Consider the following 26,782-nt stretch of genomic DNA (forward strand, 5'->3'; position numbering starts at 1 on the left):
TACCACTGACATTATTCAGAATTGCCAGTGCAAACTGATGAGAGAAAGCAGACCAAAAATTTTGTTGGCTTTATTATTGTTTTAAAACTTCCACCTTTGCTCTAACTGGTTTGGTCAGTGGATAGAGCGTTGGCCTGCAGACTGAAGGGTCCCAGGTTCGATTCTGGTCAAGGGCATATACCTTGGTTGCAGGCACATCCCCAGTAGGGAGTGTGCAGGAGGCAGCTGAATTGATGTTTCTCTCTCATCAATGTTTCTAACTCTCTATCCCTCTCCCTTCCTCTCTGTAAAAAATCAATAAAATATATTTTTAAAAAAAACTTCCACATTTGCCATGATAATAGGTCCCTTATTGCCAGTGGCATGGAAGAGCCACATCACTGTCCTATCTTTGGTAAACACAGTCCATGATATGGCAACTCATAAAATGACATCTTTACATAATTCTTTGCCATGTGAGTTGGTAAAAAAAAAACAAAAAATGGGATCAATTCCACTCATCTATAATACCAAAGGGACTTACTTTAAGAGCTATGCACAAGTTTTAAATGTGGATATTGAGAAAATTCAATTTTTGACAGTCTATTTTCTCCCTCAGAATCTTGTCCCTGTTTCTGCTTCTTCTTTCCAACCTCCTCCTGGTTGACATAGGGTCACTGCAATATGACAGGGATGAGCATTAAGAGTACACAGGTACACACACATGCACATACACACACGTGCACACTTTTCTGCTCTGTTTTGATGCTAAGGTATATATACACACACAGATACATAATATTTTGTAAAAAATTTTTGAGCTATTAAGAGGGATTTAAATTTATTCTAGTTGTAGAAGCTAATAATAAAGATAAACTTTTGTTTGCAGAAGGGTTCTTATTTTTCAGACACCTTATCTTTTCATTTTACACTTTTACTGACTGAATCTTCTGCATAATGTATATATTTTACTTTAGTGTTAATTTTCTCAAATTTAAATATAAAATTTTAATATAATAAAGATAAACTTTTGTTTGTTGGATTGGTCCATTTAGTGAAAAATATCACACTACAGAGATGAATGTATGACTGCCAACATAATTTTTATTAAAATCTACAACAAGAATTATATTATGCAGAAGGGTTCTTATTTTTCAGACATCTTATCTTTTCATTTTACACTTTTACTGGCTGAATCTTCTGCATAATGTATATATTTTACTCTAGTGTTAATTTTCTCAAATTTAAATATAAAATTTTAATTCAAAATATTATTATTTTTGTTGTTGTTGATGCAACTTTTAGATCTGTATCACTTCCACATTTTAGAACTGTGCCAAGTTATAGTGTTTAAAAAATATTAAGTTGACAATTTAAAAATGTATAATGGTCAAAAGTGCTTTTGTCAGAAACATGAATATTGATGTCAAAAATGGGATTAATATCTGACAGATGTGAAATGAAATATTGTCTTCTTAAGGGTCTAATGCTAATACATATTAATACAAATAATTTTGAAAGTTTAAACATGTATGTGCAATCAAAAGGAAAAGTAATTATTTGTAAATTGATAAGAACATCCGTTTTGTTATTTAAAAAAAATTTAACTATGCAAAATGAATATTTAGCCCTATTTTTAGCCTTTTATAATTAGGGGAGAATTTAATCAGCATGAATACATCATACTATTAGTGTCAATCTCATTGTATATTTGGGAAAAATGGAGTTAATTATAGAGATGTGCTAAATGAAATAGAAATATGTAAGAGTTTTGAGAATGTTAAAATTTCTTTCAATTCTAGAAACCTATTTTAAAACGTATTTTAAGTGAAATAAGTCAGACACAGAAGGACAAATATTATGTGATTTCACTTATACATGGAATTAAAACAACAAAAACAAGTGAACAAACAAAACAAAGTGGAAACAGAGTAATAGATATAGAGGACAAACTGATGGGTGCCAGAGGGGAGTGGAGGTGGGGATGGATAAAGAAGGTGAAGGGAAATAAAAGGGACAAACTTCCAATTATAAGATCAATACGTCACAGGGATGTAATGTATAGAATAGGGAAGATAGTCAAAAGTATCATAGTAACGATGTATGGTGATAGATGGTTTCTAGATGTCACTGTGGTCACTTTGTAAGGTATATTAATAGTAAATAACTATGTTGTACACCTGAAACTCATATGATATGGTATGCCAACAGTACTTTAATTTTAAAAGGTTCCCATTTATTTTTTTAAAAATTAAATGCATGTTTTTATTTATTTGTAAATCTTTATTGTTGAAAGTATTATATATGTACCTTTTTTTCTCCCATTAACCTCTTATAGCCCGCCCCTGCCTCAGGCCTCCACCACCCTATTGTCTGTGTCCATGCCCATTTAAAAAGGGTTACCATTTATTTTTTAAAAATTAAATCTTTTTATTTATTTGTAAATCTTTATTGTTGAAAGTATTATATATGTCCCCTTTTTTCTCCCATTAACCTCTTATAGCCCGCCCCTACCTCAGGCCTCCACCACCCTATTGTCTGTGTCCATGCCCTGGTTACAGGCTCCATCCCCAGTGTGGGGTGTATAGGAGACAGCCAATCAATGATTCTCTCTCATCATTGATGTTTCTATCTCTCTCTCCTTATCCCTTCCTCTAAGAACTCAGTAAAAATATATTTTTAAATGGTATTGTCTTCTGGGAGAACTAACCTGTGAAGTGCTTACACAGTGCTGCACTTCTCACTCTCTTGTGTGCACCTTCCGCCGCACCCAGCTGGGCATCTCCTGTGTAATATCAATACCTATTATGGCATCAGGTTGGGATGTTGCTGCTCAGGTATTTCATTTCTCCCTCCACATGGCTGCACTGGGATCTCAAAAGCATTTATAGTCAGCGTAACAGTGATGAAGAAAACTCATCTTGCCTCTATTATTCTTTTACTCATCTCTATACAAAGGCAAGAAGAAGGAAAGACAATTACATAATTCAGAACAGGCCACTACAGTTTTTTTGTACACATACAAATTCACTTACAAACATAGTAGGAATCCTTATGATCATGAAAAAATAGTATTGAGCAGGTTCATGGAAACCTAAAATCAATGCAGGGGTGGGATTGCTATAGAGCCCAATAAGATATGTGTTATGATGAAAGAATGTGGAAGATATTGTCATAGATTTCAACTGAAAAGTAGTGAAATCATGGAAATTGTAACATTAGCACCACACAAACAAGCATCAAACTAATTTAAAAATGCCTCTGTATGTACTATTGATTTTTCATTATTATGACCTTATTCTTAAACTTACTTGGTTGTGATCCTAATTTTCTACTCACTCTTTGTTTAGATCCCAATGGGATAGTGATACAGTGTGCCTATTCAGAAGGGCACTGGGGAGAATAGATTAAGACTCCCTGCTAATGAGAACAAGTGAAGGAAACAGGAACGTGCCAATCTAAGCGCGCTACCTGTAAATTGAACTGCCAGACAAGAGAAAATAAATAATGCTTCATGACAAATCTCTTTTTGAGGGAAAAAAATAGTCTAAAAAAGGTCTAAAAATAAACATAAAGCAAAACAAACACAACAAATCAACTGCAGGGAAGCAGTATAAGGGCATCATACAATGTCTTTGACAATAAAATTATAAATGCTAAATTATCTTCAAATTTCTATTTTATATAACTATAAATACAGTATTATTTTCTGAAGACTTTACTTTTGAAAGAATCTAAATATTGCATATTTCAGATACACATGCACTAGCTTCATTTTAATCCTGATTTTTAATCTATTATATTATACTAGGGGTTCAATGCACGAAGATTCATGCAAGAATGGGCCTTCCTTCCCCTGGCTTCCAGCACCGCCTTTGCTCTGGCCAGAGCCGCCTTTCTGCCCATGATGCCCAGAGGCCTGGAGTGGCTGGGGTGGTGTGGAATGTGCCTTTGCTCCAGCCGGAGCCACCTTTCTGTCCATGCTGCCCAGAGGCCTGGAGTGGCTGGGGTGGTGTGGAATGCCTGCGTCATCGCCATGGTGATGACACAAGCGTCCCACACCGCCCTGGCCGCTGGGCGCCTGCATATGCAAATTAATCCACCATCTTTGTTGGGTTAATTTGCATATCCACTCCTGATTGGCTGACGGGCATTGCAAAGGTATGGTGAATTTGCATCTTTCTCTTTTATTAGTGTAGATGATATTTGGGGAAATTAATTGCAATATGTTATTTTTATATTTACACATGAAATAGTTAAATAAGTATTGCAAATAGTTATTTAATGACATTCTTATAGTATGAGGCTTTTAGTAAGTAATGGATATAAACTATGACATAACTTATAGCTTCTGAAATATATATGTGTAGGTTTATTTCTAAATCATTCACATTCGAATCTCTATTTTTGTATAAACCTTTAATCTTCATTTATTATCTTTGATCCTCCCTAAAATATCTCTAAGTCAAGAGTACAATGTAAACAGTTGCTTTTTTAACTTGGATTTTACTATAACAGACATTTTTACATCTTGCAATTATTCAGATGTAAATAAAAAGCATATTTGTAACTGTTAATAATGTTGAGAAATTCCATTCCATTTGGTTTCTCATTTTGAAATGGATATCATGTGAATGAATATTAATTCACTCCAACTGTTCAGATGTATTACTCAGTTTTCATTTTCTCTCAAAATTAAGTTCCGTTGGTATTAATCTGATATTTAAGAAAAATTTAAATTACCTTAGCTATGTTCTTTGAAAGGATTACTAAGTTAATAGACATGACCAAGATTTGAGTTGCATTGGACACAGAGGGTCAAAAAATATACTGTGGTGATATATGAATTGCACATGGCTGAGTGTTCTGATTTCAGGAGGCTTCTGTGTGTGGTGTGGTTGCTAAGGATGATGGCACTGCAATCAGGTGGCTTTAGATTTGAAATCACTCTGCTGCTTCCTAGATGAGTGAATGTGCCCGTTACCTAATCTCCCCAAATCTCGGATGCTTTATCTGTTCTGCTAACAATAATACCCACTTGGTATGGACGCTATCAGGCTGGCATGAGGCATTGTACTTCAATTACTTGCTTAATAAGCAATTCTTATGATGATATTATAGTATTATTATGTTTTGGTTTCCTATTTATTCTCTTTTTTCTGGAGATCAGTTGGTAAAAGGATAGGCATTTTCAGTTATATAAGATGATTAAGGTCTGAGGCTCTAATGTGACTACAGTTGATAACACTGTATTGTTGTCTAAAATTTCCTAAGAGGGTAAAAACTAAATGTTCTCAACCAAAAAAAAATGGTAAATATGTGAGGCAATGGATGTGTTAATTAAGTTGATGCCTGGAATCCTTTCACAGTGTATATGTATATCAAATCATTGTGTTGTACATTTTTAATATCTTTCAAATTTATCAATTACATCACAATAAAAATAACAATAATATTTAAAAAGAGAGGGGCAAAGGCTGCCTGGTTGGGGTTGGTACTGATTGGAGTGAAATAGTTTAGGGACAACAAGAACTGAAAATGAGAAAATTCTATTCCTCCAAAATTGGAACTTGTCAACAAAAACGGCATTTTCAATAGCATTCTGACTCCATTCAAGAGTTCTTGCCTGTGAGGGTAAATATGGCAGCAAGAATTTTTAAGACTGGTTAAATATTTTGGACATAATTCTTTTCATGAGTATAATATTCTCCTTAAAAATATCTCTGACAGGCCTTAGAATTTGTCTATCATATAGAATATTGACATCTTTTCTACTGTGAATTTCTGAATTCACTGCTACCTATTAATCTACATAAATAAATCTACATAAATAAAATAATAATGAGTTACTTTCAAAAAAGAAAAACTAAATTAAAATATCAAAACCAAATTTTAGTGTTAAGCATGCCCATAACCCTGTCAACATATCAAGAATCATCAAATTGACATTTCAGTTAATTTAGGAAAGATGGAAGTATTTTCATTTGTGATATATTGCAAACAGTAAAACTGCATGTTTATAATATAATTTGACAACTATATATATCCACACCCATTTTAACATGTACTATTTTTCTAATAAATACTATATTTTATTTTTGTAAAGAAATAAAATGATACAGATATGTTCATCTTACCTCATTTCCTTCATCCTTCCTAGAGGTAACCATTATTCTGAAGTGGAAATAGATTGCACTAGTTTAAACATTGAATTTTGTAAATTAGATTTCAAATTATGAGAGATTGAAGTTCACTGAGCATAGCTTTTGAAGGGAAAATAGAGCATTTAAAAGAGAGACTAACAGCATAGACTGGTCACTTGAAATGATCAACTAAAGAATGTGTGGGGTGATAATGGTGAGGGGGAAGTAAGAACCTGCTTTACCTCCAGAGAATGCTTGAAGTAAAAATAGTCAAAACATGTTTGTGAAACAGTGAGAACCATATTTATGACAGAAATACGGTTGACTTCAAGTTCACGGGCAGTGTATTATAAGACTCTTTGGCACTATGAATTCTCAGCTATTAAGGAAAGGTTGAATTATGTTTAGTGAGTTATACTTATACAGTATTCTATGCCATTATGCTTTGAATAAGTTTTTCCATTATAATTCTTTTAATGCCTTTTCTTTAAAATTGATTAAAGGATGTCATTCAGTTAATTCAATCTCTGGGTAGCCCAAAATTTTTGTTTAACAGAATGTTTACTCAACTGGTACATCATCAGTAAAAATGTTCAAAAACTAAAATTTTAAAATACTTAAGGTTATATTCAAGTTACCAAAATTGTGCACCTGTATTTTAAAACTAAAAATAAATTTTCACCATATTTTTGGGAGATTCTGGATAAAGAAGTTTCCTAAAGCATATATCCCCTTAACAAAGATTTAAAAACAAATGCAAACAGATATAACAGTCACTGTTATTTAAATAACAAGAGACCCAATGCATAAAATTTGTGCATGGGTAGGGCCCCTAGGCCGGACCAGCGATCAGGGCTGATCTGTGGGGCGACCAGCGGGGTGATGGGGCCCCCACTGGCTCTCGCCTTGGCTAGCCTGGGGCCTGTGGGCTGGGGGAAGCTCCTGCATTTAGCATCTGCCCCCTGGTGGCCAGTGAGCATCATAGTGACTGCTCGTTCCACCAGTCATTTCGCTGTTAGGTTGATTTGCATATTAGGCTTTTATTATATAGGATAATTCTTTAAATATTATCATGTTAGAGATGATACAGAATTTCTAAAATACATATATCTTACCACTAATATGCTCAATAAAGTAAAGTTAGAAAGTTCAAAAAAGTAGAAACAAGGTTGTAAACTAAAATTCTAATGCTCAGAAATAGCTGCTTAAAGGTTTATAGTATATTTCTTTCTTAACTTTTGGTTCTGTTTATTTTTTGTACTAATTATGGGCATGATGTGTGTACACATATGTGTAAACAAAAATTTATCAAAATAATTTCCCATTTTTATTTTTACTAAATAAAACATGTTTATTAAACAACATTGGAAAATACTAAACATAAAAGGGTGAAAACATCATGAACAAGTTTATTTCATAGAGTTAAACACTATTGTTATGTTGGTATGTAATGTAGTCCTGCCTTATTCATATGGGCTACATGCCAAAATCCCAGGGATGCCTAAAACCATGGATAGTACTTAACCCTACATATACTATGTTTTATTTTTCTGTACATACATACCTATTATAAAGTTTAATATATAAATTAGGCACAGTAAAAGTTCAACATCAATAACTAATAAAATGTAACAACTGTAACAATATATTGTATTAAAAGTTATGTAATGTGGTCTCTCTCTCTCTCTCTCTCTCCCTCATCTCTCTCTCTCTTTGAAAGCACATTATTGTACTGTATTCACCTTTTCCAGCCTCTCTTTGGCACATCTGAATTGCCAGCCTCATTGCACTTTGGGGCCATTGTTAAGTAAAGTAAGGGTGACTTGAACACAAGCACTAGGATTCCATGGCGGTCACTCTGATAAGAGAGGTGACTACTCAATGACTAATGGGCAGGAGCGTGGGCAGCAAGGAGACACTGGACAAAGGGATAATCCTGGGCTGGGTGATTGGGATGCTCAATATTTCATTCTGTTATTCAGAACAAGCAATTTAAAACTTATGAATTGTTTGTTTCTGGAATTTTCCATTTAGTATTTTAAGAGTACAGGTGACTGGGAGTACCTGAAACCGCAGGTTGCATGGGTAATTTAGTAAACATTTCTTATTTTAAAATGTGTGAATGGTCAAAGTACATTTTTGGATGTAGAAATCTTTTCCTAATCTCAAAGGCAATGGCTTTAGTTTATATTATTTATTGTTATTCTTACTTTGGTGAGAATTTCATTAGTAAATTATCACATATAATCTTAGGAGATATTTGTAAATAGATTTACCTACAAAAATGTCAGCATCAAAATAAGTGAAAGAGATGCAAGCTCATTCTATTTTTTTGGGGGGGGGGGGCAAAAAAATTGTCATCACATAATTTCATCAAAATTTAAGTTTTTAAAAATGTAAATAGCTCTGCCTGTTCAGCACTGGGCATAACTTTGAATCTTTATGCATTCACGTTCCTTAAAATATAGATTTGGTACAGTTGCAAGGAATATCTATAGGCTTGAAGAATTTCTATGTTAGCCTTTAATACAGAAAAAGAGGTTGCTTGGTTTTTCTAAAGGTTTTTCTATCATATCAACTTGTAAGATTTCCATTCACTGTTATTTAAATAACAAGAGACCCAATGCATGAAATTTGTGCATGGGTAGGGCCCCTAGGCCGGACCAGCGATCAGGGCTGATCTGTGGGGCGACCAGCGGGGTGATGGGGCCCCCACTGGCACTCGCCTTGGCTAGCCTGGGGCCTGTGGGCTGGGGGAAGCTCCTGCATTTAGCATCTGCCCCCTGGTGGCCAGTGAGCATCATAGTGACTGCTCATTCCACCAGTCATTCCGCTGTTCGGTCGATTTGCATATTAGGCTTTTATTATATAGGATAATTCTTTAAATATTATCATGTTAGAGATGATACAGAATTTCTAAAATACATATATCTTACCACTAATATGCTCAATAAAGTAAAGTTAGAAAGTTCAAAAAAGTAGAAACAAGGTTGTAAACTAAAATTCTAATGCTCGGAAATAGCTGCTTAAAGGTTTATAGTATATTTCTTTCTTAACTTTTGGTTCTGTTTATTTTTTGTACTAATTATGGGCATGATGTGTGTACACATATGTGTAAACAAAAATTTATCAAAATAATTTCCCATTTTTATTTTTACTAAATAAAACATGTTTATTAAACAACATTGGAAAATACTAAACATAAAAGGGTGAAAACATCATGAACAAGTTTATTTCATAGAGTTAAACACTATTGTTATGTTGGTATGTAATGTAGTCCTGCCTTATTCATATGGGCTACATGCCAAAACCCCAGGGATGCCTAAAACCATGGATAGTACTTAACCCTACATATACTATGTTTTATTTTTCTGTACATACATACCTATTATAAAGTTTAATATATAAATTAGGCACAGTAAAAGATCAACATCAATAACTAATAAAATATAACAACTGTAACAATATATTGTATTAAAAGTTATGTAATGTGGTCTCTCTCTCTGTCTCTCTCTCCCTAATCTCTCTCTCTCTTTGAAAGCACATTATTGTACTGTATTCACCTTTTCCAGCCTCTCTTTGGCATATCTGAATTGCCAGCCTCATTGCACTTTGGGGCCATTGCTAAGTAAAGTAAGGGTGACTTGAACACAAGCACTAGGATTCCATGGCGGTCACTCTGATAAGAGAGGTGACTACTCAATGACTAATGGGCAGGAGCGTGGGCAGCAAGGAGACACTGGACAAAGGGATAATCCTGGGCTGGGTGATTGGGATGCTCAATATTTCATTCTGTTATTCAGAACAAACAATTTAAAACTTATGAATTGTTTGTTTCTGGAATTTTCCATTTAGTATTTTAAGAGTACAGGTGACTGGGAGTACCTGAAACCGCAGGTTGCATGGGTAATTTAGTAAACATTTCTTATTTTAAAATGTGTGAATGGTCAAAGTACATTTTTGGATGTAGAAATCTTTTCCTAATCTCAAAGACAATGGCTTTAGTTTATATTATTTATTGTTATTCTTACTTTGGTGAGAATTTCATTAGTAAATTATCACATATAATCTTAGGAGATATTTGTAAATAGATTTACCTACAAAAATGTCAGCATCAAAATAAGTGAAAGAGATGCAAGCTCATTCTATTTTTTTGGGGGGGGGGGGCAAAAAAATTGTCATCACATAATTTCATCAAAATTTAAGTTTTTAAAAATGTAAATAGCTCTGCCTGTTCAGCACTGGGCATAACTTTGAATCTTTATGCATTCACGTTCCTTAAAATATAGATTTGGTACAGTTGCAAGGAATATCTATAGGCTTGAAGAATTTCTATGTTAGCCTTTAATACAGAAAAAGAGGTTGCTTGGTTTTTCTAAAGGTTTTTCTATCATATCAACTTGTAAGATTTCCATACATTTTTATTTTATATCTCACAGATTCCAATAGCAAAACAAACCAATAACTTAGTCATAAGCTCATTTTTCAGTTTTATTTTGAGCATTTGATTTTTCTATAACTATTTTTAAAACTGAAGACTATATATTTTTCCAAAATCATTCTACATTTCTATATACATAAGAAATTCAGCATGGTCATATAAAATTATGACATGGTGAGATGTCGTTTTTTAAAATATATAACTAAATGGATTCTTTACTATTACATTTTGTATTTTGTTTATAATTAAGTTTTTATAATAGGTATCTAATTAAGTCATGGACTTTTTTTCCAGAAAAACAAGGCTCAGACTGTATATTGCATGTAGCCTGATGAATTTATATGTATTTACCCTAAGGGTTCATAATTCTGTTCATAATTGATTATAGAATATGATATGGAATTACCCTAGAATTTCAAAAAGGACGCTTGGGAAATTGGCAACCATCTAGCTCAGACTTCATAGTTTATAAACTATAATTTAAAGTCTATTAATACCCCAGTTACTTGGGTTTATGGTATATTAAGTTTTAATTTACTTAAAAGTAGAACAAGAAAGTGAAACATTTATTTTAATTAGAAAAGAGCTAAATTATATTTGCTTTCATTTTCTATCATTGTAAGGCCAAAAGAATCTTTCATGAAGAAAATATTCAAATTACCATAAGTTTACATATTTTGTTTTATAGTTATAAATTATATATCAACTACAAGAAAACTGCATTTTAAACATTAATTAAAAATTGCATACTTACAGTGGATGGCAGAAAGGGCTTCAAGTTAATTTAGCTGTTTTAATTCAATCTGACTGACTTAATTATACTGCCATACTTGGTTGAAATAGAAACATTTTATTTTTTTCTTTTGATGAATTTAAAACACATGAAACGTCACCATTCTTTCCTGAAATAACTGAACAACTCACAGTAGATTTTAAACATTATTGGCATGGTATGTCAAAATACAGAATGATGAAATGATCTAATTTGTTTGTTAAATGCCAACACATATTCATTTCATAAGCAATTTTCTCCAGGCTATGAATTATGGACTATTTTTTCCTCAGAGAAAATCTGTGCTAAAACATAACAAATGAAAAATAGCAATGTTTGTATTCAACATTTTTGTTTTCCAAATTTGGACGAGATTTTGCTTATGTTCATTTTGGCTCCAATTGTTGGTGGGTTGAGAGACCCTACACAGAGTCTCTTTTCTTACCTTTCCAAAAACCAAGTTTTCTCTCTAGGCCACCAATGATACTTCATCTTTAATAACTCATGTCTCAAAGTGTCCAAAATGTTCTAGGTTGACCCCAGCTCGTGTGCCAATTACGTTTCAGGAAAGAATTACCATGTTTTTTATTATTGACTAGAGGCTGGTGCATGAATTCGTGCACTTGGGGGGTGGGGCCCTCAGCCCGGCCTGCACCCTCTTGCAGTCCTGGAGCCCTCGGGGGATGTCCGACTGACGGCTTAGTCGGACATCCCCTGAGGAGCTAGCCTAAGCTGTCAGTTGGACGTCCTTAGCACTGATGCAGAGGTGGGAGAGGCTCCCGCCACCACTGCTGCTCTCGCCAGCCATGAGCCCGGCTTAGGGCTCTGGCTGAGCGGTGCTTGGGGAGTGTACTAACCACTAGGGGGCAACTCCTGCATTGGGCGTCTGCCCTCTGGTGGTCAATGCGTGTAATAGTGACTGGTTGTTCCACAGTTCGGTCGATTTGTATATTAGCCTTTTTATATATAGGATAACTTTTCTGGTTTAGGGCAGAGTTCAGTGGGAAAATATCTGAAATTGTGTTAAGTTTCACTCTGAACTTCACCAGAGACAGCTAAGCTTTCCTACTCAAAGAGCTGCATATAATCAGATCAATTATACATTTTAATGAGTATCACATTTTCCTAACACTAGGCAGGACAGTTTATCACTTGTAATCAGGAGCCACATTTAGTAAACTTGGGTTACCTAGTTCACCATCCAATAGGATAACTAGAATCACAGAGCCTCAAAGATGGAAGAAAATGTCAAGATTTCTTCTCACAGGCAAAAACATGGAGACTCATAAGTTTTACCTTAGCAAATATTCCTAAGTCAGGTAGCTGGGTAGTGGCAGACAGAAATAAAGACTTTGCTTAGATGACATGAAGGCCAAGGAACTAAAAATTTTAAAAAATGATATTCATATACAAGGATTTAGTAACAGTTAACCACAGAGGTTAATCCCATCTTTCTCACGTGAGTGTTGCTAATCAGATTACTTGAACCATATTCTCCTTCCTTAGCTTTGACATATCCATAAGTTATTTACTTATCAGATAAGCCCAGCCATGAATCCAATGAAAAGTGCCATAAAAGCACCATTAATTCATACTACACATTCCTCTTCTCTTTATAACCCTTGTCATTATCCTCCCACAACTTTTAAGCTAATCCTAATTGATGGATTCCATCAGCAAATTAAAAAACAATACTCTTTAAACTTCAGTGATGAAAAGCATACAGAGTAAAACAATATGCTCCTTGGAAATGCAGCACTTTTTTATCTTTATGGTGCAGAGTGAAAGACAAATTAAGGGAAGAATGCTGTGCAAGCCTTTTTATTGCTTTTATGATAATAAGAAGATAGCCCTTATTTGTTTGGATTGTGTGGTGCACATTCATTGTCCTGTTACAATTTATTGATTTGCTTAAAAACCAGTGGATGCCTGATGGAAAACTTACAGGTGTTTCCTTCTGATAGTTTACATTTGCAATTTAAATTGAATTTATAAGCTTAAAAGGCTCATCCACAACTACTAGGCTCACTTCTCTAAAAGAATAACCTACCTTTCATGAAGCAGTTTTCTATTAGCATTTAGTTGTGATTCATACATGATTTTTTGTGATAAGGAGGTAAGTGTCATTTATTGCGAAGAAAGTTTGAAGGAGAAACTGTTTTCAACTTAATACTTACTGGAAGCAGAGGAGAAGTTACAATATTTTTCCATGTTCTTGACGTTTGAGATTAAAATCAAGCTTTTCCATTGTGAAATGTAGAGTGTAACTAAAAGCACTCTCCATTTTCAAATAAGTTCCCCTTTGTTACCTCTCTGTCTAAAATTTAGATTTGAAGTATAATTTTAACAAAGCCACTCAAGAAATTCATTTATAGAGATAATTTCTTGCAAAAAAAAAAATCCAAGTGTTCTCACATACTCAGTGTCACAAACCCAAGATGATGGTGGATTGTGAAGCAACCTCCACTCCTCCTGAACCAAGGAGCCACTGTAGTTTTTACTGAAACCATCCCTAATCTGTGTCTATAACCCTTATCTAGCATTGGAGATATTTCTACTGAATGCTGAAAAGTGCTTCCCATGCTTGTTTCAAGTTCTGGAGTTGGCTGGAAAGCACCACTGTAAGAATAAAAGGCTTGTTTTAAAATTATATTGTTGCCCTGAGTTTACTAGAGAGTTATCACTAATAATCTCATTGCATTGTGAGGTAGAATCATAATGCATAATTTTGGAAGATAATCGTATTTAAAAATCTTGTATGTAGCTTTCTTTTACTATGCTTTACCCAAGAATAGCATTAATTTTCTCCCAAGATAATTTAAAATATTTCTGTTCCTTTCACTTCCTGATTATTTATTTATTTATTTATTTATTTATTTATTTATTTATTTTTGATATATAGTAGCCTCATTTTAATTTAGGAACGGAAGCCTGCATTCTTTGTATGAAGCTGCTGATTTTTCTGTTAAAAAAAATAAGTTGAAGGTGGCAACCATCAATCTTCAATTTATGCCAGATATGTAAGTACATTTTTTCTTTCTTACTTTTTTACCTTCCTATTTAATTTAAAATTTTAATTGTATTTTTTGGGGTGACATTGGTTGCAAAACCATACAGGTTCCAGGGATACAACTCAAGAAAACATCATCTGCATCACGTGCCCATTGCCCCAAGCAAAGTCTCTTTCCATCCCCATTTCTGGCCCCTCCCCCCTTTGCCCACCTGCAACTGTCCCCACACTCCTTCCCCCTGGCTATCACAACACTATTGTCTGTGTTATATATATGCTTATTTGCTTAATCCATTCACCTTCTTTCATCTAGTCCCCTAACCTCCCTCCCCTCTGACAGCAGTCAGTCTGTTTCCTGTGTCCATGGCTCTGTTTCAATTTTGTTCATCAGTTTACTTTGTTACAGACCCATAAGCACATTTTAACTTGAATGGCAGGATTCTGTAGCTATCAATAAACTCTGGACATATGAATGTGCTGGACGAAGAGTACAAAACCTATTTGCTAAGTTTTTGCTCATCTTTGTGTGTGTAGAGAAATTCAATTATCTATCAACTTGCTCCTTGATGTTCACCCCCATATTCATTATGGAGCTTGGCGATCAGCTTTCCTCTCTTCAGCAAGTAGGTGTCACCAACAAACCTCACTACAGGACGCCTGTTTCTGTGATGCATTTTATAGTAAAAATCAACCTGGACACTGCAGTCCACTAGTGTCTTCAAGGTTCCCGATGAACAATGCCATAGGGATGAGTTTCACGATGCTTTTCAAGGTTACATTCAAAGGAATGTCAAAGTATAAGGAAATGTTCTAGATCACTGAAAAGAGTCATAGACACTACCTTTCTTGAGCATCTCATTTTGATCACTTCCATGTAAATGAGATCTTGCTTTCTTATTCTTCTTGAGGGCCTGGTATATTTAAAAATCACTTATGTGCTAGCAGTACTTTCACATAAGAGAAAAGAGCCTGAGGGGATAAAAATTCCTGGCAATAAAATATGGAGATGTGTCGTTTCAATTCCTAAGCCTACAACTAATTATTTATAAATTACACTCATGCTGTAGAGAACTGTATTTTTTCCCTTTAAATAAGTTCCCATAAAGTGTCATGTCATAGTAAAACAGTGACATAAAACTTCAAGTTATTTTGAAGAAAATTAAAACAAATGTAAACACAAGACAAAACAAAGAGCCCATGTTTACATTCCTGATTTAGCCCAGCATTGCAAATCTTAGGAGAGTTCTTGTATTTTTATTTATGAATGGATGTTTTTGTAATAGTCACAGAGAGCCTAGAATAAGAAGATAAATAGTCAGGCTAAATCCAAGAAATTGGGGCACTGAACCAGCACAGTTTTAACTGCCAATTTCCATCAACCAGTAACTCCTACCTACCTACTCATAAAAACTTAGAATACTTTCAGTTTCAATGGCATATAGACCTGGGATCCTCAAGCTTTATGCAGTATGTATTAAACTTCTTACCTTTAGGTAGTCTTTGTTCCAACTTGATTGTTATAGAGGAAACTACATTAAAAAAAATCAAGGGGAATCAAAAAGTAGTCAAAGGATAGCTATTAACAACCTAAGTCTATACCAAACAGTTTACAATTGTGAGAAACAGTAGCAACCATTCAAGAAATTTGAGAGAATGCCAATGGGTTGCTAATTCTGAGGCACACGTCATCTTTTAATTTTTAAAAATCACAATATCATAAGGGGTTTTAGAGCTTCTAAATCACTCTGCAAGGAGCCACATGGCATTGAAAGGGCAAAGCACAGTATGGTAGTTACCAAAGGGAAGGAGGGTGAGGGGTAGTGAAAGGTAAAGGGGACGAATATATGGTGACAGAAGATGTTTTGACTTTGAGTGGCAAGCACACAATGCAATATACAGATCATGTTTCATAGAAATGTACACTTGAGCATATATGATCTTATTAACCAACTAGAGGCCCGGTGCATAGATTCATGCACCAATGGGGTCCTTCAGCCTGGTCTGTGGGGATCGGGCCAAAACCAGCTCTCCAAAAACCCCTGAGGGACATCCTCTCTGGGTCTAGGGTGTCGGTGAAGCAGATTCGGGTCCGTCAGTGCCCCAGCAGTAACCTAATCCACGGCCGATTCCATAAGGAATCGGGCTCCCTCCTCCCTCCTCTCTGGGTCTGGGGTATGGGTGAAGCAGATTCAGGGCTGACAGTGCCCCAGCAGCAACCTAACCCACGGCCGATTCTGCAAGGAATCAGGCTCCCTCCTCTACTGGTCAGAGCGTCTACCCCCTTGTGGTCATTGTGCATCATAGCTACTAGGCGAATGATCGGATAGTCGCTTAGGCTTTTATATATATATTAGAGGCCTGGTGCACAAAATTTGCGCACTTAGGGGGGGTGGTCCCTCAGCCCGGCCTGTGCCCATACGCAGTCTGGGAGCCCTCAGGGAATCACAATATCATAAGGGGTTTTAGAGCTTCTAAATCACCCTGCAAGGAGCCACATGGCATTGAAAGGGCAAACCACAGTATGGTAGTTACCAAAGGGAAGGAAGGTGAGGGGTAGTGAAGGGTAGAGGAGACGAATATATGGTGACAGAAGATGTTTTGACTTTGAGTGGCAAGCACACAATGCAATATACAGATCATGTTTCATAGAAATGTACACTTGAGCATATATGATCTTATTAACCAACTAGAGGCCCAGTGCATAGATTCATGCATCAATGGGGTCCTTCAGCCTGGTTCGCGAGGATCGGGCCAAAACCAGCTCTCCAACATCCCCTGAGGGACATCCTCTCTGGGTCTAGGGTGCAGGTGAAGCAGATTCGGGTCCGTCAGTGCCCCAGCAGCAACCTAATCCACAGCCGATTCCATAAGGAATCGGGCTCCCTCCTCCCTCCTCTCTGGGTCTGGGGTATGGGTGAAGCAGATTCGGGGCTGACAGTGCCCCAGCAGCAACCTAACCCATGGCCCATTCCAAGAGGAATCAGGCTTCCGCCTCTACTGATTGGAGCGTCTGCCCTCTGGTGGTCATTGCGTGTCTTAGCTACTGGGAAAATAGTCGAATGGTTGGATGGTCACTTAGGCATCCCCAATAAATTTAATTAAAAAAATAAAATAGAAAGAAAATACAGCTGCAGTGAATCCAAGGGTGAAAGAGCAGAGCTTGGAGGTTAGGGAGAAAAAAGTTGGCATTTTCAGTTTACAAGTGAGATTAAAAACTACAAATGTGCAATGTAATTTTAGTAGCACATTAATAGCTTAGAAAGTTTTTCTAGCACTATTTTTTTTAAGATTCCAACAAGCAGTGGCCCTTCCTTTCCTCCTTCATCTTGGGATTCCATGACCATTTGTGACCACGGTGACACCAATGACCTTTCTTTTTTCTTGGAAACTTGCAGTAGGTCAGACAGCCTTTCACACCGAAATCTGTTTCTTTCCAGCTCCCCCCTTGAGAAGAGCCAATGGAAACGTGAATGCAGCCCTATGTCCCATCCTCACCAGTCGACCTAGGTGAAGGATCACATAATACAGGCCATGGTACAAGCATGGGCAATGCCCTGCCACTGCTGCAACCCCCGAGACAGACTCTGGGCATCACTTACCTATGTACAAACCAGACAACAAATGAGAAAAGTAGGACTCTAAAGCATGCATTCTGCAGTATTTCTTTTGAAATTGGTTATTAATGTTTTTGGAGGATTTTAAACATTATTTTTAAAAAAGCATAAATGGAATATTTACACTTGATACTATACATAGCCATATAATTTGGGCCTGGCTGATTGCTTTTGTATTTTAGCTTATTATTACGTATAAATAGGGGTGATTCAAAAGTAAATAAAGTTTCTCTAGATACTTTTAAGTTAATGTGTTAATTCTTATAGATGTGTTGAGAAGCTATTGTGTACTCAGTGTATTTTTGGCAAATATTGAAACACCGCAGGGCTCATTCCTAGGTTTTTCTCTTTCTATAATCCCTTCCTCTTTGTCCTTATATTATATAATTGCCTCCTGCTCATCATGCTGTCTCCAGTGCCCTTGACATTTTTGCGGTTGGAACACTCTGCCACTAGATGTTGGCTGACTCCTTGCCATTCAGTTATTGACTCAACCATCACCTAATGAGCATGAGTCACAGTCATTGGAGCTGGTGAGCAAAGAGTGAATGAAAGATAAACCTTATCATTGAAAATCATATAATCTATGTGGTTTACTTTGAATTAGAGAAATGTTTGGATTATAAAGTATATTTCAAAATGTTGTTCCTTTAGAAAGAACAAAAGACTACATACAGAATGAAACAAATATTATATCCTACTAAGAAAAAAATGTTTACTATACTTAATCTTACAGCCCCACGTCATTAGTCAAACAAAGAGATGGGAGGGGGGGAGGGTCAGTGATTTCATTTATATATATAAAATGTGGTATATTTCATATTCCAAAATAAACTGGCTTTACTTTGGCTTCATACAGACAGCAAATATATATCGAAGAACCCATGTATAAAATAAGAGAAAAAAGTTTGCTTTATCCTATAAAGGTAAGGAAGAAAAATATTGACTATAAAAACTAATGATAAGGTATTGGTATGAGTGTAGATAAATGTGAGTGTAGGTATGAGTTTGGGAATAAAAATAGATATAGGTAAAGAATGGCAAAAATCCCAGCTGGTGTGGCTCAGTGGTTGAGCATCGACCTATGAACCAGGAGGTCAAGGTTCGATTCCCAGTCAGGGCACATGCCCAGTTTGCAGGCTTGATCCCCAGTGTGGGGCGTGCAGGAGGCAGCTGATCAGTGATTCTCTCTCATTGATGTTTTTATCTCTCTCTCCCTCATGTGGTATATTTCATATTCCAAAATAAACTGGCTTTACTTTGGCTTCATACAGACAGCAAATATATATCGAAGAACCCATGTATAAAATAAGAGAAAAAAGTTTGCTTTATCCTATAAAGGTAAGGAAGAAAAATATTGACTATAAAAACTAATGATAAGGTATTGGTATGAGTGTAGATAAATGTGAGTGTAGGTATGAGTTTGGGAATAAAAATAGATATAGGTAAAGAATGGCAAAAATCCCAGCTGGTGTGGCTCAGTGGTTGAGCATCGACCTATGAACCAGGAGGTCAAGGTTCGATTCCCAGTCAGGGCACATGCCCAGTTTGCAGGCTTGATCCCCAGTGTGGGGCGTGCAGGAGGCAGCTGATCAGTGATTCTCTCTCATTGATGTTTTTATCTCTCTCTCCCTCTCCATTTCCTTCCTTTCTTAAATCAATAAAAATATATATTAAAAAAAAAGAATGGCAAAATCAATAGCTATAATGGCACAGACATAGATATGGGGAGAGAGAGAGAGAGAGAGAGAAAGAAATGGCTCTATCAGAACCAGAAGAGGGACAGCCCTGAAAGACAGAAAACTTTTTGATAATAATTGCTCTTCTTCAACCAAAAACCATGGAAAAACTGTGGTCTCATGTCCATACACACAATCCAAGAACAAAGAGACAGCATAGACTTTTCACCCTTAGAGGCTAAAACTAGGTGCTCCAATACCCACACAGGGGTGGTGTTAGACAATGGCAAGTGAGAAGTCAGTGTTTCACCATTTACCAGTGGTAACAAGGCCACCACCATGCTGTCCCTGGAGACCTCATGGGGAGCAGGAACTATGAACATTGCCAGCTGAAGTGAGAAACTCCTAAGCTCAGACATCAAATGACTACATGGGGAGCTGGGACTTGGACATCTACTTGGCAATATGAGGCAGCACTCACTCTTCCCCTACCTGAGCAAAAGTAAGTCCTAAATCAGAACCAAAGTCTCAACAAATAATAAGAAAACATCCAGATGTCAGAGGGGTGTGATGTCTGGGAGACTAAATGAAAGAAGGTGAGGAGACTAAGCAAAGAAAATTATATATATATGCCATAAAGAGAAAGGGGGGTGGGATAGAGGTGGAGGTGGGCGAAGGAGGGGAAATGGGGAAGGAAAGAGACTTTACTTTGGGTGATGGGCACACTATGCAGTATGCAGGTGATGTTTTATTGAGTTGTACACTTGAAACCTGTATGGTTTTATGAACCAACTAGAGGCCCAGTTCACAAAATTCATGCATGGGTACAGTCTCTAGGCCTGGACTGTGATCAGGGCCATCTTCCCCGGCCATGCCCCCTGCCGCCACCCACCCCTGGTTCCCCATTCCTCGTCGGGTGATTGGAACCTACCAGCTGGGGGTAAGGACCGAAAGGTCAGCCATTCCCACCCGCTCATTGGCCCCATCCTTGCCGTGGGTCGCCTTCTGTGTATGGGGTGACCGGTAGGGCGGGGGCCTTGGCCTGGTGCTGCCTGTGTCCCTCAACACCCACCCCAAGAGGTCGGCCATTCCGCCCGCTCACCAACCCCACCCCTCACCGCTACCCACCCCCAGTTCCCCATTCGCCATCAGGCGATTGAAACCTGCCAGGTGTGGGGAGGGACTGAGAGGTTGGCCGTTCCCACCTGTTCACTGGCCCCACCTCCAACGTGGGTTGCCCTCTGTGTGTGGGGCGAATAGCATGTTAGGGGTGTTGGCCTGGCACCGCCCACATTCCCCACCACCCATCCCGGGTTCCCTGTTCGCCATCGGGCAATGGGAGCCTGCCAGCCAGGGGAAAGGGACCAAGAGGCAGTCAGTGAGCCTCATAGTGACTGGTTGAGCAGTCATTCTGCCGTTAGGGTCATGTTACCCTTTTAATATATAGGATTATTATATAGGATGTCATCCCAATAAATTCAATAGAAAAAAATGTCCAGATTTCAACTGAAAATCATTCATTATATTAAGAACCAGGAAAATTTTGTTGAATGAAAAAAATACAATAAATAGGTGATAGCATCAAGATTACTACAATACTACAATTATTTGACCAAGATTTTAAAGCAACCATTAAATTTTTTTCAAGGAAAAGTGATAAACATACTTGAAAAGTATAAATAATGCAAAGTCTCAGCCAAGAAATAAAAATAATAGAAATAACTAAATTAAAACTTTAGATTTGAAAAACATATAAAACCAAAATAAAAAGTTGATTGGAGGGCCTCATCAGAAGAATGGAGGGGACAGGAAAGAATCAATTAAGAAGACAGAATAAGAGAAATTGACTAATCTAATCAGAGAGAAAATAGTTCATTTAAAAAACAATCAACAAAGCTTCAGAGACCTGTTGGACTGTAACCAAATAGTTCCCATTCATGTCATTGGATTTCACGAAGGACAGGGGAAAGATTACACGGCTCAAAAATGTACTCCAAGTATTTATGGATAAAAACTGAGTTTGGCAAGAGACAAAATCTACATTCTAGAAACTGAACAAATACCAAATAGAGTAAAGTCAAACAAATCCATATCAAGACACATCATAATTAATCTCCTGAAAAATAAAGACAAAGACTTTAAAAAAAAAAACAGCCAGGAAATATGAACACATTACCTATATGGGAGAAAAAGAAATCAATTACAATGACAGTGTATTTCTCATTGGAAAACAGAGATGCCAGAAAGGAAATGGCTCAATACTTTTCAGATGTTGAAAAAAACACAAACAAACCTGCCAAAACAGAATCATATTCCTAGTAAAAATATACTGGTGAAATTATGACTTCTGTAGAGTGTGGTAAGTTATGCATATATGATATAATACCTCCAGCAATCACACAAAACATATAAAAAGAGTTATACCCAAAACACTATAAATACATCAAGGATGTTTGTGAATGAGATTAGCATTTGAATCAGTAGCTTGAGCAAAACAGAGTTCAGGCCCTACTGTGGATGATCCTCATCCAAACAATTAAAGATCTAAATAGAGCAAAATGGCTGAGTCAGAGCTAATGCCTCCAGACTGATCACTGAGCTGAGATGCTGGTCTTTTCCAGGCTTAGGAGTGTGTCTGAACTTCAGCTCTTCCGGGGTCACAGCCTGCTGGGCTGGGACAGGAACTACATCGCTCTGTTCTCAGGCCTTCGGGGGCACAGGCTCACAGGCTCTCCTACATCTCCAGTGCGCTGACTGCAGGTCTTGGGACCTCTCTCTCCAAACTGAGTGCGTTCATTTCTTATCATATACTAGTTCCATTTTAATGGACAACCCTGACTAATATTATATATTATATATATATTTTTTCAGGTATATAATTAAGAAGTTTTCAGGCATATAATTAAGAAGTGAAAAGGAATTCTATATATCAGTTTTTATTGACGCTTAATGGGAAAAAGAAAAAAATTAGAACATTTTATTTCATCAAGATGTGTGTGTGTGTGTGTATGTGTGTGTGTGTGTGTGTGTGTGTGTGTGTGTGTGTGTAAAGCCTAGGATGTTGGTGGTGTGGAAGTAGAGGTAGATAACATATATGTGTTTCAATTGATTAAACACTTACCCATAGAAGCAAAGGATACAAAAAGAGCCTTTGATCCATCTTATATAAATGCCTGTGTTCATTACCTATTCAAATCAGCATGTGGTAATTTTTATTTGTCAGTGGAAATCAATCAACCTCTCATTTTAAAAAAGGTAGAATATTTTGGGTCATCAGTATGATTCAAGTGGTATTCTATTTTAGAAAAGTCATTTCTTTTTAAAGATGTTTTAATATTCATGATTTGAACATTTAATTACGGTTGATATTAAATAAAAAGAATGAGAGCACATTTTGACTTGCAAAGTTTGTAGTTCACTGAGAATTCATTAGGCCATACTCAGAGGTTCAGGAGTCTATCTTCATGTTTTTGGAATTTAGTAAGAGCATATTTAACTATAGGTAAATCTAATTGTAAAACTTTTTGAATTTTTAAAATAAGACAATACTATAAACTACAACTCTATTGAAATGAGTCCAATGTATATGTAAGCATTGTTCTTATTCTATATAAAAATTTAAATCAAACCTTCACACATAATTTCTACATAAATCATAAGACACCAAAGTGAGATTTTCTTGAAAACTATTACTTGAAGTTAGAAAGGAATTCAGAGAGATTCTAATGCAAATCATGCATCCCTTCCTACTATGACCAAGATAGCCACAGTAACACACACAACTATTCACACTGAGTGTCTACTCTCTGCCAGATAACTTATATAACTTATATACAGTATCTTATTGTACCCTTATAGCAGCTCAGTGATGAAGATACAGCTGGTCTCATTTCACAGACAGAAGATCAAGCTTAAACGTGTTGTAAGACCTTGGACAGTCACCTAAATTGTTTTAGTAGTAGTATCCTCACTAATGAAATGGGGAAAGCTATACCTACCTCATTAATAATTAAGAAGTGAAAAGGAATTCTATATATCAGTTTTTATTGACGCTTAATGGGAAAAAGCAAAAAATTAGAACATTTTATTTCATCAAGATGTGTGTGTGTGTGTATGTGTGTGTGTGTGTGTGTGTGTGTGTGTGTGTGTGTAAAGCCTAGGATGTTGGTGGTGTGGAAGTAGAGGTAGATAACATATATGTGTTTCAATTGATTAAACACTTACCCATAGAAGCAAAGGATACAAAAAGAGCCTTTGATCCATCTTATATAAATGCCTGTGTTCATTACCTATTCAAATCAGCATGTGGTAATTTTTATTTGTCAGTGGAAATCAATCAACCTCTCATTTTAAAAAAGGTAGAATATTTTGGGTCATCAGTATGATTCAAGTGGTATTCTATTTTAGAAAAGTCATTTCTTTTTAAAGATGTTTTTAATATTCATGATTTGAACATTTAATTACGGTTGATATTAAATAAAAAGAATGAGAGCACATTTTGACTTGCAAAGTTTGTAGTTCACTGAGAATTCATTAGGCCATACTCAGAGGTTCAGGAGTCTATCTTCATGTTTTTGGAATTTAGTAAGAGCATATTTAACTATAGGTAAATCTAATTGTAAAACTTTTTGAATTTTTAAAATAAGACAATACTATAAACTACAACTCTATTGAAATGAGTCCAATGTATATGTAAGCATTGTTCTTATTCTATATAAAAATTTAAATCAAACCTTCACACATAATTTCTACATAAATCATAAGACACCAAAGTGAGATTTTCTTGAAAACTATTACTTGAAGTTAGAAAGGAATTCAGAGAGATTCTAATGCAAATCATGCATCCCTTCCTACTATGACCAAGATAGCCACAGTAACACACACAACTATTCACACTGAGTGTCTACTCTCTGCCAGATAACTTATATAACTTATATACAGTATCTTATTGTACCCTTATAGCATACTGAGTGTCTACTCTCTGCCAGATAACTTATATACAGTATCTTATTGTACCCTTATAGCAGCTCAGTGATGAAGATACAGCTGGTCTCATTTCACAGACAGAAGATCAAGCTTAAACGTGTTGTAAGACCTTGGACAGTCACCTAAATTGTTTTAGTAGTAGTATCCTCACTAATGAAATGGGGAAAGCTATACCTACCTCATTATGTTATGAATTTCACATGACAATACATGTAATACATCAAGCTCAGTGATGTTAACATAATAGTCACTAAACAATGGGTTAGCCCTTCCATTTTAATTTCAATTCATACACAGAAATAAATCAGGATCTCCCAGAGAGGATGAGAGCAACCAAGATGTGATTTATCAGGGTTGAGTGTTTACAGGTATGGATTATCTGAATAAGTCAACTTCGTATGCATCAATATTTCCTCTTAAAAATGTATGAAGAAATAAACTGTCCATTTAGGACATTGTTTTACAGGCAGAGAAAGTTCATTCCTGATGGGATACTATTTGCAAGAAGAGGTGGACAAGAAGCGGCACTGTGCCTCATACATTTATCAAATTAATAATAAAGTGAACATCTTAAATTCATATTAAGATAAAACAAAATTTTGAAGCTTCCTAGGGTTCAAATCAAAAGGCTCTTCAGGCTTTAACATTCTGAGCAGCACTAAATGACTCCCCTGGGCTCACTGCTAATTTTAAAGCTATTAGACATAAGGGCTGGATTTCAAGGGAAGTACGGAACTGAATTCATTCTTTTTCCTTTCCAGGGGGAGGCCCATGAGGCTTCAAGATTTAAAGTGAGCCAGCTCACCCGACCATGAAAAGAATCTTCTTGATAAATACAAAAAACACATTAAGAAGCTGTTTGGTGGGGCTGTGTTTGGGAATAGCTTTGAGTGAATCTAAGCCATGTAATTCCTAAACAAACAAACAAATCTTTTATTTATCTCAATGCTTTGGAATACTTTAATTTATAAAAACAGCTTAGGGTCATGATGAAGATATTTTCAGATTCATGTAACTGTATCTCTGGTTAGCAATATACTATATAGCAATAGGCACTGTTGTCTAATGACATGATAATATGCACTTTTTTTTGTTTTTTTTTTGTTAATCCTCACCTGAGAATACTTTTTCCATTGATTTTTAGAGAGAGTGGAAGGTAAGGGGGAGACAGAGAGAGAAACATCTATGTGAGAGAGACACATCAATTGGTTGCCTCCCATGTGTGCCTGGATAGGAGTGGGATCAAGGCTGCAACCAAGGTATGTTCCCTTGAGAGAATCAAACCCACAACCCTTCAGTCCACCAGACAATGCTCTATCCACTGAGCCAAACTGGCTAGAGTGATAATATGCACTTTTTGATATAATTATTTTCACTCAAGATTGAATAACCCATGTGTGATATTTTTTATCTTAACAAATGATTTAAATGATTTTTCTATCTATAATATAATATAATATAACATAATATAATATAATAATATAATCCTATCTAATAATAGACAAACATGGTAATTGACCGTAACTTTGCTATACCTCCCATTGGCTAATCAGCGAGATATGCAAATTAACCCAACCAAGATGGCGGCCGGCGGCCACACAGCTGAAGCGAGCAGGAGGCTTGCTTGCTTCAGTGATGGAGGAAGCCAAGGTTCCCCGCCTACCATGGCCTGGCTCTGAGCTCCGAAAGCAACAAAGTTTCAATTATAGAAGCTAAACAAACCCCAGATACCTGCTTTCAGCAGGTCGTGGCCTCAGAGCTGGAGCGAGCAGGAGCCCGGCTCTCAGCTCCAGTGACGGCAACAAAGTTTCAATTATAGAAGGTAAATAAATCCCAGAATAAAAAAAACAGAAAAAAAAAACGAGAGGCTGGGAGCTTCAGTCACCGGCCAGCCTGAAAATGGCCCTCAGCCCCTCACCCAGACTGGCCAGGCACCCCAGTGGGGGCCTCCACCCTGAAGGGGGTGTGACCAGCTGCAAACAGCCATCAGCCCCTCACCCAGGCTGGCCAGGCATCCCAGTAGGGACCCCCACCTTGAAGGGAGTGTGGCCAGCCTGAAAACAGCCCTCAGCCCCTCACCCAGGCTGGCCACACCCCCATGGGGTGAGGGTCTCCACTGGGGGGCTTGACCAGCCTGCAAACAGCCATCAGCCCCTCA

The sequence above is a fragment of the Myotis brandtii genome, unplaced genomic scaffold, assembly GCF_000412655.1.
Source record: "Myotis brandtii unplaced genomic scaffold, ASM41265v1 scaffold53, whole genome shotgun sequence".
Classification (NCBI taxonomy): Eukaryota; Metazoa; Chordata; class Mammalia; order Chiroptera; family Vespertilionidae; genus Myotis; species Myotis brandtii.